General features: G+C 39.9%; 1 protein-coding gene across 4 annotated transcripts in view; it reads left to right on the top strand.

Moving 5' to 3' along the window:
* Window positions 1–14,780, top strand: part of tlk1a (tousled-like kinase 1a) — a 29,008-nt gene that overhangs the window by 1,337 nt on the left and 12,891 nt on the right. For 2 of the 4 annotated variants that reach the window (XM_053627007.1, XM_053627009.1), the window contains exons 1-2: window positions 1,688–1,838; window positions 2,011–2,149. The gene's annotated coding sequence lies outside the window, so the exon portion shown is untranslated. Of the gene's footprint in view, window positions 1–1,687; window positions 1,839–2,007; window positions 2,150–14,780 lie in introns of those variants that run through there. The other 2 variants (XM_053627006.1, XM_053627005.1) reach the window with 2 other exon arrangements.

Genomic DNA, 14,780 nt, shown 5'->3' with positions numbered 1-14,780 from the left:
TAGGGCATCTAAGGCCCTGTGACAGACGCATCAAATCCAGGGTGTATTCCTGCTTTGTGCCTAGTGATGGGATAGATTCTGTATCCACTGTGAACAAGATAGAGCAGTTACAGAATATGAATTAACCCAAATTTAACATTTTTAGTATTATAGAGCTGTTGAATATTTTCTGATATCTGTTACTGATCTGATGCTAACGTTCTCACAGTAAGTTAGCAACTCTTTGCAAACTTGTGTTGTTATGGAAGTGTTCTTTAAGACAAGTATCATGTTAGTGTCCATGATTTGTGTTGTAACAGTCAAGGTAGTATATTTTGTGATAGGGCATCTAATGCCCTGTGACAGACACATAAAATCCAGGGTGTATTCCTGCTTTGTGCCTAGTGGCACAAAGTCAATGCATCAAAGTAAAATGCATCAATGGATCAGTTTGGGAGTAAAAAATGAGAGAACAAAAGTAAAATCTGATACCATACAGAGAAAAAAATATGTAAAATGTACCTTTTCCTGTCACTGGGGCGACGCCCTCAAGGGTAAATCTTTTGTAACTTGAATATGTATCTTTTACCTGGAAATGCGGATACCTTTAAAGATGGTTTAAGGTACAAACATGAACTGTGATTACTGTTTAGAGACTAGCTTTTCAGTACTTTCAACTTTCTAGGTTAAAGATACACAGTAAAGCTACAAACATGTTTGAGGGCATCACTGCAATGACAAGGAACGGTACAATTTAGTACCTTTTCTTTTGAGATCCAATGTTTTGCAATAGTACTGACCATAATACAGAAACCTATCATCCATATGAATAATAATATATGAGTGTGCACTTAAAAAAAAAAAAAAACATGTTAACCTATAAATGTATTTGTGAATCTTAATTTTAACACTTCAAATTAGTTCAAGTTCAAGTGGCGTTATTGTCATTTCAGCCATATGCAGGTGGTACACTACATAGTGAAATGAAACAAAGTTCCTCTGGGACCATGGTGCTACATAAACCAACACACTAACCACATGAGACGACACAGAACTAAATAAGACCTACACATTTCTACACAAGGAATGTATGAGGAATTCCTGTTTAAGTAATGAACAGATTACTGTTCATTACTTAAAAAAAATAACTGGAATATCCATTCATCCATCCATTTTCTGTACTGCTTATCCTACACATGGTCACGGGGAGCCTGGAGCCTATCCCAAGGGACTCGGGGCACAAGGCACAGGGCACCCTGGATGGGGTGCCAACCCATCGCAGGGCACAATCACACACACGCCCATTACTCACACACTATGGATAATTTAGAGATGCCAATCAGCCTACAACTCATGCTTTTGGACATGGACTGGAAACTTGAGTACCTGGAGGAAACCCCTGAAACCCAGAGAGAACATGCAAACTCCGCACAAACAGGGTGGAGGTGTGAATCGAACCCCCAACCCTGTTAATCACTAACCCTATATCTATTATATCTATATCTATTATTTATTTAAATAATATATTGTCTTGGTTAATTGTAATCTTCCCAGCATAGTAATCTGTCAAGAATGCAAAGACAATGCAAATATCTAACAGTGGGATTTATTGAAACAATAGCATGTTTTGCATATATTATTTACGGGGCGTGATGTAAGAGATGTTTACTGTGTTACGTAGATGGTCAGCCTTTTTTCCGTCAGAGGAGTGTGTGTGTGTGGTGTACATGTGTGAGAGAGAGTATTGGATATGCACATGAACATCGCCATAGTGTCTCACCGCTGCACACGGGTGACTAGTGACGCTTGTGATTTTCACCTCATTCTCTCCACCAGACGCAGTGCAGAGCCGCGTGAAGGTTTGCATCCGATTTTTTTTTAAATCCATAAAATAAACAACAAAAAAAAATGCAATACACATATGCATTAGGATTTTTTAAATCTCATAGTTGCTCTGAAGTATTTCGTTCGAAAACATTCATGATTGTTGTCGACCATTTTTTTTGTTTGCTTTGTCGTTCCCAAAAGTAGCTTTGATGAGTGTCCAAAGTAAGTGGAAGTGCTGGAAGTTTGGAGGAGGGGACGCCATCTTGGTCCCGGCTCTCCACGTCCCCAACACCACGGCTGCTTTCACAGCAACACGGCGCGACTCTGCTTGAGGCCAAGCAAGGTATCGTGCACACGTTTCATTCTTTTAGGTCTGGTCTTTAGTTTTTGGGTGGTGTTTTGTTTGTGCGTGCTTTCTGCGTTTAATAATCCCGTCCTGAATCGAGTTGTACCGAGGCCATGGTCGGTCTGTCGGCGCTCGCTAGGCTTATCAACACTGGCTAGCCTGTTAGCATGCTAGTGTGCTACTGTAGTACAGTGCGGAGCTATAAGGTGTCTGCTTAGTGTGAAGTAAAAAACCATCAACCAACTGGCTCGGGGTATGAGCACTGTTTAGTTGTCAGGCTTCTTAGTTAGCCAGATTTTTGCACTTGGACGAAAATGGAGCTCAGAAGAGATGATTTTCTGTGTAGTTTCAGCGCTTTTGGAACAAGTGCGAGTTCATAACAGTGAGATATTGCCGATAGTTTGTTCAGCATGAACGTGCTAGCAAAGATGTCTGATTGTTAAAAAAAAAAGGTCAGCTCTTTTGACATCATGGAGGATCATGGAGGACCTGAGCTTGTTTGGTGGAGACTTTTCCTCCCATGTCTCCGGTGTAACTTTTACTTCACGCATAATCGACTTTAATGAAATAATCATTCTCAGTGGTTACCTGCTCATATCCTCCTCGCTTGCCCTTTTCTTTTTTGTGGCTTGGTGTTTAGATTATTGCTGTTTTTATTTATTTATTTATTTATTTATTTATTTATTTTTTATTGTATGCATGTTCTCTAGATATACACTTCAGCTCATGGAGACATGCAGGGTGTTGCACTGCTCAAACAATTGCACTCCTTGATTTACTTCTCAAAGCAAAGTGTTGGTGGTGATCCTGATGAGCACTGCACTGTCTGGGTGTCACTTTAATCCCACTTGTTTGCTTGCCAGGACTCATCTTCAACTTCTGCCATTTTGACCTGAGCCTTTCAATAGGATCAATTGCTTTTGTACAAGTGTTTCCCATAAATGGCCTTTAAAACAAATGCAATGATTTGACCACTGTTATACAAGAGAATAATTTTCTCATCTTGATGAGAATTTTAGTTTCAAGACCTGAAATGGACTTGAATGTGGTGGTGGTGGTGGTTTTTTATTTGTTTGTTTATTTGTTTGTTTGTTTGTTTGTTTGTTTGTTTTTTTTGCAGGAGTTGAGTTGCTTCCACTCTGCAGGGATGCTAGTGAAGTTCTTGCATCTGTTACTAGTTCATCTCCTACTTTTTCCTGGTGCTTGTGGTTTTATAAACCTGTTGGCTGGTTGGAAAAAAAACCCAATGCAAAACTGATATTATTATTATTATTATTATTATTATTATTATTATTATTTAACGTGAACTGTTATAAGGTAATTAATGTTATTGAGTTTTTCCCACAGGCATGTAGAAATAGGTGAAGTTATCAGCTGGTCTGTTTCACACAAGTGACCTTTTATTTGTTGCAAAATAGTGAGCGAAGGGAGGAGAGGCTGGTATTTTTAATTGAAAAAGTCGGAGTGTGCCATAAACAGGTGGACACCCCGCTCTGCTGAAGTGCATAGAGAGCTAAAATGACATCCACTGCATTCTAAGGGTTCAACCGCTTCCCTGTGCAGGGGCTTCAAATTGTTGCCTGTGTGTGTGTGTGAGAGAGTGCACTGAAAACCTATGCAGAATGTCAAGGAAATGATGCCTCCTAACCAGATGGGGGTGGGGGGAATTACTATTCCTGTACTCCACTCCTCACCTACTGTGGGTTGCACTTTTTCCCCCTTCACTGTTATTTAGGAGTGCAATAAATTGCAAATGATCAAACTGTTCTGACCTTACCAAGCGTCATGTTTTTTAAAAAAAATTTTATTAGTATTTGATTGTATTATATTTTGTACCAATAACTTTCTTCTAATCACTGATTGTTTTGAGAGGCAATTGAATAATTGATCCCTCTTAAAGCACACTCTCCATGGTGCATTGTTCCACTGTGAGCAGACTCGCCACCTCCTCTGCTATTTCTGCCATTAACTCTGATACTAACTCTGTGTGCCATCTTCAACCTGTTTGTCCTCCAGCCTGATAACACTGCTGATCTTTGCACTGCCATTTTGTGTCAGGCTCAGTGTGTTTGGGGCGTCCATGTTGGCTCCTCACACTCCAGAGAGTGTGGGCTAAGGGTGGATTAAAGGAGCGCTGCCAGCCACACACTGTTGTGGCAGTTCGAGCCGAGCAGAGTTATGGAACTGCGTCTGAGCTCGGCGGCCCAGCCGTTTCCATCGCTCATAACAAGCAGATAAATAATTCATTTAATCGGCTTAAGGCCCGATTTAATGTCCTTTTTTTTTCTTTCTTTCTCGGTAAATTAACCTATATCAAAGCAAGAATAAATACGCTGTTTATATACTTTGCAGTGCTACCACCACCTGATTTATAACTTCATTAATCCATCATTAAATTCACAATTAATGTGAAGTTCATTACAGATGCTAATTTCACGAGTCAATAAATTTGCTGCTTAAGCTTTAAACTTATGCATAGTCAAAAATGTCACACATATTTAGAAATCCATGATTTGCTTAAATGATTTAACTGTACTTAATGCCAGTACATTTATTAGCATAAATTAATGTTCTGTCCTCCTATTTGCAGCCAAGACAGTGATTCAAAAACCCATCAAAATGCTCTTCAAATTTATCATTTGCATGTTTAGTAGGTTTTTTGTCTCGCTTTTAAAAAATTTAAATCATATTCCGATTATGCAAATGACTTAAATAGGCACTGTATGTGAGAAATGAGCAGTTACACCGTGTGGCTTGAACAAGTAGCGACCAGAACAAATAAGTTATTGTAGCATATGACAGACACTTCTATAAAAGTGCTAAATTACTTCTATTTCCTATTTTCCATTTATTTCTGATGATGTATGTAGGAACTGTAATTGACATTGTATGAACGCGAAACCTATTTCTGCCAGATGACTGTCAGTTGAACAGCATTGTAGTCAATGGTACAGGTTCTGAGCTGTTTAGAAGTTAGCAATTTAACTAACAACTAAAAGCTACCGGCAAATCTTCAGACAGAGCAGGTGGCTCTGACAGCAGGATTATTGAGAGAGTCGGAATGAGTAACATTAAAACCATTGTAAACCTTTATTGTTAGTTTGTTATTTATTGTATTTTATTATGACGTGTGTTAGAAAATACACAACATACAGCATGAATGCAAAGTAAGAGCGTAGACATGAACGAGCAGTCTGTTGATAAAGTACTGTATACGTCTAGGTGTCACAGCAGGTTTTTACAGTGCCATTTTTCCCCCCCTGTAATAACCAGCACAAGTTTCTAGAAAGGAAACATGCTAGACAAAGTACTGATATTTTAAATAGGGCAAAGCATTTATTTTTCTAAGTCCGCAATCCAACTTGCCAAAGTGTTGACCGTTAGCAGGATCCTGTGACTTGGTTGTGCTACAGCCTGCATCTGCTCTGATGAAATGAGAAATGATAAAAAACATACTTTTTGAAGACCACATTAAATAGTTGTCTGATGTTAGCTCTGTTTTATTTGTGAAAAAATAAGAAATACTGTATATGAAAGAAGACATTTCCCATATTAACATTTTCAATATCGTTTATCCTACTGTGTCACGGGGATCCTGGAGCCTATCCCAGGGAACATCGGGTACAAGGTGGGGTACACCCCTCAGGGGGTGCCAGTCCATCGCAGGGCGTAATCACATACACATTCACACACCCATTCATATATTATGGACACTTTGGACATGCCAGTCAACCTACCATGCATGTCTTTGGACTGGGGGAGGAAACCAGAGTACCTGGAGGAAACCCCCGCAGCACGGGGAGAACATGCAAACTCCGTGCACACAGGGCCGTGGCAGGAATCGATCCCCCAACCCTGGAGGTGTGAGGTGAATTTGCTATAATATACTATATCATCTTTATCTCGGATCTTACTGCTGAAACAAGTGAACTAATTAGCTAATGGTAAAACAAGTCACTATTGGGGTGGTCGGAGTGAATTGAACCATTTCAGTACTATTCAAATGTTCACAGTCGTTTCATCTCAAGTTGTCATTTTTATATAGCCTAATTTTGGGGTTCAGGACAGATGGTGCTTTCAAGTCATGTTGGAAAGCTCGTATTTATGAGTTAAATGCGCATGACCACCACCACAGTTGTAATTAAGTGTGGGGAAACTCTTGATTTTCTTTGAGCTCAGAGTTTTCGAGTTGGGGACGTGTCAGCAAGAGATCACGGTGGAACAAATGAGTGCACTGTCTGTCGTTGACGGTAAATTAGTCGGAAAATGTTTACTCGTCTCAGAAGCTGATTTCAGTTATGTGTTTGCTTTTTTTATATTAAACAATAAAGCAAGCTAACTGCCTGCACAAAATACAATATCACAGTACTATTACGATATATTTTGTAACAAAGTTTACCGTGGCTTCGTAAATTTATTAAAAACATTTAAAAAAAAAAAAAAAAAAAAAAAAAAAGCAAAACCCACCTGATGCGCATTCTTTGTTCTTCATTTTCTAGAAGTAGAGTTAAAACAAATTGCTGTATTTTTTGTAGTTAATTAAAAGAAAGTACACCGCCATTTCGCTCCAACCGTATTGACTTGAACGCACTTGACATTGTGACTTCCCAACTCAGAAATACAAACTTCCCAGGAGGACTTGAACTCACAGAGAGATAAGTGCTAAACTTGCACACATCTTAACTTTATGAACTGACGCCGTCTCCCTCCGCCCCTGAACCTTCACTTGCTACTTGAGCGCTATTTTTGGTTTAACGGTGCACTTGGGTGTATGTTTGTAATTAACATTTTTGTGCATGGTGTGGGGAAAGAAAGTTATGTTAGTGACATTAATGCTCAGACATCAGCAACTTGCCTTCCGATTCCCGATTGGTCAGAGCTGTCTAGCTCTAATACGTGATTTCAGAACACGTTAAACGAAACGGTGTTAGAATTATTTAGGAACTTTTTTTGTTTGCCTGTATTCAATACACTTAGCAGGTTCGCCTCACACCTCCAGGGTCAGGGGTTCGATTCTCGCCGTGGCCCTGTGTGAGCAGAGTTTGCATGTTCTCCCCGTGGTGCGGGAGTTTCCTCCCCCAGTCCAAAGACATGCATGGTAGGCTGATTGGCATGTCCAGAGTGTCCGTAGTGTTTGAATGGGTGTGTGATTGTGCCCTGTGATGGATTGGCACCCTGTCCAGGGTGTACCCCGCCTTGTGCCCCATGCTCCCTGGGATAGGCTCCAGGTTTCCCCGTGACCCTGAAGGAAGGATAAGCCGTATAGAAGATGGATGGATAAATACACTTTGATTTGTTTATTTATTTTTGGATAAAGGAAACTTTTTTTTATCACGAATTGGGAGCCTACACTTTTTGGATTCTGGATTCCTGTTCCAGCAAACACACAAAAGAAAGGCATCAATTTGTTGATGCGATGAACTATTTTTCTAGCACTGACTCCGTGTTCCTCGTGCTGGTTTGACGCACTTGCGGCAGATTTGTTTATTTTTTCGGTTGCCACACACCCCTCTGAAAATGCTTTATGGTTTGCTTAAATATGTGCTGTCTGAAACTGAATTGGATCTGATAGAAAACAAACCCCATGTGCCAATTTCACTTTGAGTCGTACTCGTTAATTAAATGACCTAAAAGGTGCAACAAAAAAAAAAAGCACATGGATAAATCCATTATTTTGTGGGCCAGTCTTGGGTTTGTTTGTTTTTTCCTTTTCAGTGGATATTGGTTATTGTCAATATTGTTTATACTGGCCCTGCAATTCAGTCCTATCACTATAGTTGAGGAATACTCTGCTTGAAGATCATTGCTGGTTAAGTACTGCATACATCTGACAGAAGAATATTGAGAGTATCCTATTCCAGTACAGTGCTTTACAGTCTTGAATTCAGTCGGTGCTGTTTGAACTTGTACATAATGGTCTATTGTGCTCCGTAGATACCTCCAAATAAGACATCATTGGAAAACATGTCGGGTGGTTGTGTGTTTTCAAAACGAAGCCTTGCGTCATTTGGCAGAATGTTATTTACTGGACTACATCATGTGTGTTTCATGACATTTCTCAGGTTACCCTGTGCTCTGGTCTGAAATATCCTCTGGCTGCTTCTCCGGCAATTCTGCTTGCTGTAAGCTATAGCTCACTTTATCAGTAGTACACAGAAATAAAATGGAGACATGTTATGGTACACAGACATGACTCCGAGTCAACAACCATAAAGGTATTTTATTTATTTTATTTTATTTTTTGGTTGTGGGAGGGTCATATTGTGTTTCTCTAACGTTCTCTATCGTTCTTCAATTAGGATCAGGAACAATTGTTTACTGACCGCTGTAGTGATGTTAACATGATGAGAGTTAACTGTCATTTAGAGACAGCATTGATTAGCACTGTATGTTCATCTATACCTCACGAATTACAACCAGTATAGAGGATCAGCCATCATACCACCCACTACTATATCATTACTGTACACTAACCTCTCAACCTCTCAGCCAGCACAGAGTTGGGTATACACAGAGCAGCACATCTATTTCACCTTCTTTCTCCACAAATGAGCCATGCTGGCATCCATCTTGGCTGTCTTAGTTCTTTCTCTACTACCTGATCTTGTGTGTCTCAGGGGTATTCATTCTTTCTCTCTCTCTCTCTCTCTCTCTCTCTCTCTCTCTCTCTCTCTCTCTCTCTCTCTCACACGCACATACACACCCCTTTTGCATTCTCTGCCCCTTGTCTTCCCCTACTTTCCCATTCTGTACGCAGAGAGAGCGAGCCTGTTTTGTGTGTGTAATCGCGTTTCTGTTCCGGCTGTGTGTGTGTGTGTGTGTGTGTGTGTGTGTCTGTGAGACAGGACTGCGCATTAAGCTGCTGAATGTACAGAGCTTAAATGCTTTATGGGAACAATCTACAGTGGAGCCAAATGAAGTTAAAGATTAAAGAGGGCTTAATGAAGCTGCCAGCTAAGTAATACACAAGCAAAGAGAAGTGTTTGTAATTATATTCTCTGCTCTGTCTGCACACACTCGCACCACAGCTGTAACTGTTTGAGTTATTTCTTTGCTGGTTCGTCTCTTTTCCTCAGCACGTGCATATATCTCAGGAGCACCCCAACTCTTCTGAACGTGTCCAGCACTCAGCGTTTGTTTTTAAAAAGAGAGAAAATTGCAACTTTGTAAATTCATCCAATTTTGAGTGCATAAGCATCACTGTATTAATAATAATAAAAAAGTTTTATTAAGAACTGAATGTAAGAGTGTTTATAGTTCATTTTAAAGGAACTATAACTATAAAACAGTCCAGGTAAAGTGGACCTGCAAGGGATGGAGGTGAAAATGACCTCAGTGTTTTTGATGTTCACAATACAACTGGTATCACAATGGGACTCGGTTCTCTTTCTGGACATTTTTCACTTGGTGAATGATCAAACCACTACCTTTTTAGAGCTCGGACCCCATCAGAACACTGAGTTATGGATAATCTGTTTCAAAATTGTTATTTTTACATCAGTGGTGTCCACTTTTATCTGCAAAGGGCTGGTTTGGCTGCAGGTTTTCATTTCAACCAAGCAGCAGTCACATGTTTATACTCCATGGAATGAAAACCTGCAGCCACACCAGCCCTTTTGTAGGTAGGATTGGACACTCCTGCTTTACGTGATGCTGTCATTTGGCCGTGGACGGAAAAATAGAGAGAGCAAAACCAGAACTGAAGTGAAATACCTGAAGCGTTTAGAAAAAAAAGGGACCGTAATTAACTCGCAGACTTCTTTTAACGTTTATTTATTAAGTTATTTAAGAATTATCTTCTTATAACTGATTTATATTCAGTTAATAAATCATGCTGTTACACAATCCATACAAGTCCTCGTGAATGAGCTGTTACTAGGGCTGGGTGATAAAACGGTATCGGTATTTATCGACAATACACCTTTATCGGTAACGATAGAAAAAATATTCGGTATAACACTCGATAAAATGTAAACAGACATGAAATTCGGTTGCATGAACAACCCTCAACAGTGCGCCGTCCCTGGATCATAAACAGCCTATTATATGCCTTGATAAAGGAGTGTGCTACGAGTGACAAGCAAACAGCCAATAACGAGTTGCGTATCTGTGGGGTTCGGTTGTCATCGCCACGTGACATCACAACACACGCGGAAATGAGCTCAGAGCCTGCTGAGGAGATTGTGAATAAAAAAGGACATGTCGTCTGACCCACATCAGAACACCATGGTGTGTGGAAGGTCGTTGTAAAAAACCGCCCGTCCCGGCCGAGAAACACAAGCTGCGAGAGACTTGTAGTGCGCATGCGCAGCGCTCCGGACATGTACAGCGCGTGTGACTCTGAACAGCGGGCGAGGAAGAAATGTGACATTTTGCCGCTTTGTGTTTTCTGTTAAAATGTCGGCTCTGGGGAGGACAGCGCGTTTCCTCAGAGCAGGAGCGCGACTCGTCAGACGCAGACCTCAGCACAGTGTTCTCCGGAAGTAAGTGATAAAGTGGAAGTTTTATACGAGGCTAGGCTAACTATGCTAACAGGTTGATCACAATCCTTTCTGCGCTATAGTGTGATGTTGATCTCCCTTAAAGTTGACACTTTTACATTGTACACATTTTATAACATTTTATTTATTAAGTTCAAGAGTTTCTTTAACATTTATATATTTAATCTTCATATAAGATATAAGATTTGTTTAAATTCTATTTTTTTTTTGACTGTTAAAGCTAAAATTATTTGTTGTTTACCTTAATAAAGTGGGTAAATAAAAAATACAGTGGTTAAATTCAAACCCTTTTTTTCTACTGGTCTTTGTATAAAAAAGATGAAAATTGATCAATAATTATCGATACCGAACGATATGAAACATTATACTGTGGTAATTTTTTAGCTGTTCCGCCCAGCCCTAGCTGTTACTATACAACAATAAGGTATTAGAACGAGTGCTTGAATTTAAACCTGTGATTTGAGTTGCAGCCTGTGCAACTGTCCGAGCTGAGCTCTTACAGAAAACCAATCAATTCCTAATGACCAGTCAGATTCGACAGTTCAGTAGCACCATGGTATGAAGTCTTTTTACATTAGTGTCACTTTCACATATGTGGAACCAGCTGATCATATTTGAATCGTAAGGATTATGACGTTGTCAGGTTTTAATAAACATTCTCTGATGGGTGATGAGCAGAGTGGCTAAAATTAGACAGGTATTTATTGGCTGGTGCACTAAATCACAAGCTTAATAGTTTGTTACGGTTGTTTGTTTTTGTTACATCCTGGGTTACATAGTAATTTATTCAATTGCAGGTTTTTTTTTTGAGCAGTTACAATACTCTAACATTACAGTAGACTAGCCTTTTTCTGATTTATACTAGTTAAGGAATATAGGCTTCAAATGTACAGTAAAGTGATAGAAAAACATTTTATTACACACCTAGCTGTTCATTGTCCTTCAGTAAAGTTTGTGTCTGGTTGATTCTTTACAATATTAAGTCTTCAGATCTATCATTATCATCTCTCTCTGAGTGGTGAGAGCGGTTTGTTTTTAGTAGCCTACTTCTGCTGGGATCTAAAGCCAGGAGAGTCGAGGGGGGACACGTCCCTGTGGAGAGCAGCTCTACTGAGAATACGCTAGTGCCTGACTCTCTTTTGTTCCTTGGTAGTCTGGTTGAGGTGAGGTGTCTTCTTTATGGGTTAAGGCTAGCCACAGACATAGGGATGGTATGGTATCACAATATAGTGTTGGACTTCATGGGTCATGGAGAAAATTGTGACCACTGTGAGGTTGTGACCGTTTTTTGTTTATTGCGCATGATGTGCACTAGTGACAGAAGAAGGAAATAACAGGACATGACCTTCAGCAGTCAAAGGGATGGTAATAAATATTAGCTTTATTGATGTACACGACTGCCTGATTTGAGCCGCATTTAGTGTTGCCTAGCATTCATCTGTTTTGGCCCTGCTCATCATTCGTGTGTGTGTTATCGTGGCACTGGCCCTATGTAATCTTGCACTAACCTGCTGCAATTGCTGGAGAGCTGTGATGGCGGCTCATTAGAGAGATACAATGGCAGTAGAGCAGACCCTGAGGAGAGCTCCAGCACTCTGTAGCCTGGAGGATCCTCACAGTTACAGCTAGGCCTCTGTGCCTGAGGGGCTGATGGAGCCCACAGTTTCAGCAGGACTGAGAGGAAGAAATGTGGATATTGAAAGAGGGGAACAATCCTACAAAGCAAGAGAGGGAGAAAGTGTGCGCAGTGTTATTTTTGTTCAGATGTCATTTCTAATGTGCTTGCGTTTCGGCTTGTTGAGCAGTGCCAGCGCAGGAAGACTCTATTGCACCATGCTACAAGTCTGCTTCCAGTATACATATTTATAGACTCTCCAGCAATCTCAGTCAGCCTTACAAACTTCAGCCTCATGTCAGTCTTAAGTTGTTTTAGGTTAGGTTTTGTTTTGCCAGTTACAGAGTGTAACACCATGGTGTTGCCTTAGTGGTTCACCACATCCTTGAATCTCACTATTTACTACAGTGTCGGTGCCATTTTCCCTGACCCCAGTATTGGGTATAATAATTTGGCTCTTATGGGTGTGTGTGTGTATCTGTAGTAAAGATGCCATGTGATGAGTACAGCTGCGTTTTGGCAGCGTTATGCTTGAGTAATGCACACTGTGATCTCTTGGGGCCAGTTCCTCTGTTGTTATGGGTTTGGTGCAGTCAAGCAGTCCCTGTGCTCCCAGCTCTCATGAGGTGTCCGTATATACACTGTTCCCTCTAGAATTATTGACAAAACATGTGCCAAAATCTTATTCAATAAAACTACCTTTTAAAAATAGTAGTGTTTTCTCTAAAAATGCATGAAAATGATTGACACCCTCAAGAACTATTTTACATAAATGCAAACAAATCGTCTCCTTGAAAAACTTTTTTATTTGCTGTCAGTCAACAGGAGGTCTGTTGTTGCCTTTAGCCATGTCCTGTTTCCCTGGGGTGTAGAGATGCACACATGTAAAATCCCTTGTCATGCAGTAACATGTTAAACGAACATTTAACACAAAAGAGACAGATGGTTGTTGACCTGCACAAATTCGGTAATGGATATGAGACTGTGCAGTTAAGAAGTTTTACATGTCTGAAACAGTAGGGGGGGAAAGGAGCCTGTAGATCAGTTTTAGAATTACACAGCCTAGTTCCACTTTCATAACAACATACTGTTTGGAAGCATTACAAGAAGGAAGCCCTTCCTGAGTCCATCTCTCAAAATGCATGACCTGAAATGCCATTGGAACTACAGTTCATGTCTTATGGCTAGTTGAGAGAGATATCGTATGGGTATTGTGCCTTATGGCTGCATGAGGCAAAGGCAAACATTTTGGTCAGTATAATAGGGATGCAGGTAGATATATAGTTGCATACATAGACGGATATATAGATGTCTTGGTAGTGTTTTTTTTTAGCTGGTGCTTCCGGGGTTCTTGTGAAGCTTGATGGTGTCATTAATTCTGCTAAATACCAGGATATTTCAGCCCCAAACCTGGGCACCTCTGCCATGAGTTTTAAATCTGTCCATAGACAGCGCTTTCAAAAGAGATGGTGAGCCAAACATACTAATTTAAATCATCACAGAAATAGTTAAAGAAACAGAAAATCTGTGTTTTGCATATACCATCTCAGTCTGCACTTTTGAACCGTTGTGGAAACCTGTGGTCTGAATTGAAGCGTGACATACACATACACAAATCTAAAAGTGTTCTGCATTGAGGATTGAACCAAGATCCCTCTAAGTTTCTCCAACCTATTTAGACATTACAGGAAGAGACTCGATGCTGTTATTTTCTCCAGGGCATGTTTCACAAAATATTCATTGTAAGGGTGCATGTTTTGAAGCTAGAGATTTTGCCAAAAAAAAAAAATCACCATGTGAACTTAAATTGCACATACTTTTTGGATTCGATAAAAACATGTTTAAATCAAACTATATAATGTACCTGTATGCTTGAGCTTAGTGTGTAACATCTTGCATGAGCTGTTCTTCTTTATGTATGAATGTATGTATGTATATATGTGTTTTTGTTTTGTTTTTGCTGTGTATGTATAAATATTTTTTTTATGTATCCATTTGGTGTGTGGGTGGGTAAGTAACCTAGGGGATTTGCACACAGGAGGAGATTGTGTACTTCACTCTCAGAGTTTATATAGGTATCCTCTAGATACTGTTTTTAAATATGCTTTTCACAAAACTGTTAATATGTCTACATGTGCAACAATAAACCGTTTTAGTGTAGCAGTGTAGGAAAATTGGCCTGTACAACAGACTGCTTCCAGCATGTATATTTTTAGACTCTCTGGCAAAAATGCCAACTAGCACATTTCAGGAAATCCAGGAAGTCTGCTTCCTTGTGGTAGATTGTTACCCACCCATGACGGCACACCTGATGTTCTTACTGACGCTATAAATGAAGGTTTTATAAATTATTTAAAACATTGCACTGTAATGTTATAGTACCAGAGATGAAAAATATTAATAATGATATTCTTTCTGGAAATTGGTCACCTTTTAATGTCCAGTTGTCTGAAGCATGTGTTTTCTACTCTGTTTTCTCGAACAGTATTATCGACGCCAGAGTGAAGTTTAT

Source organism: Ictalurus furcatus, chromosome 6 (assembly GCF_023375685.1).
Source record: "Ictalurus furcatus strain D&B chromosome 6, Billie_1.0, whole genome shotgun sequence".
Taxonomy (NCBI): Eukaryota; Metazoa; Chordata; class Actinopteri; order Siluriformes; family Ictaluridae; genus Ictalurus; species Ictalurus furcatus.
This window is presented reverse-complemented; position numbering and strand designations above follow the sequence as displayed.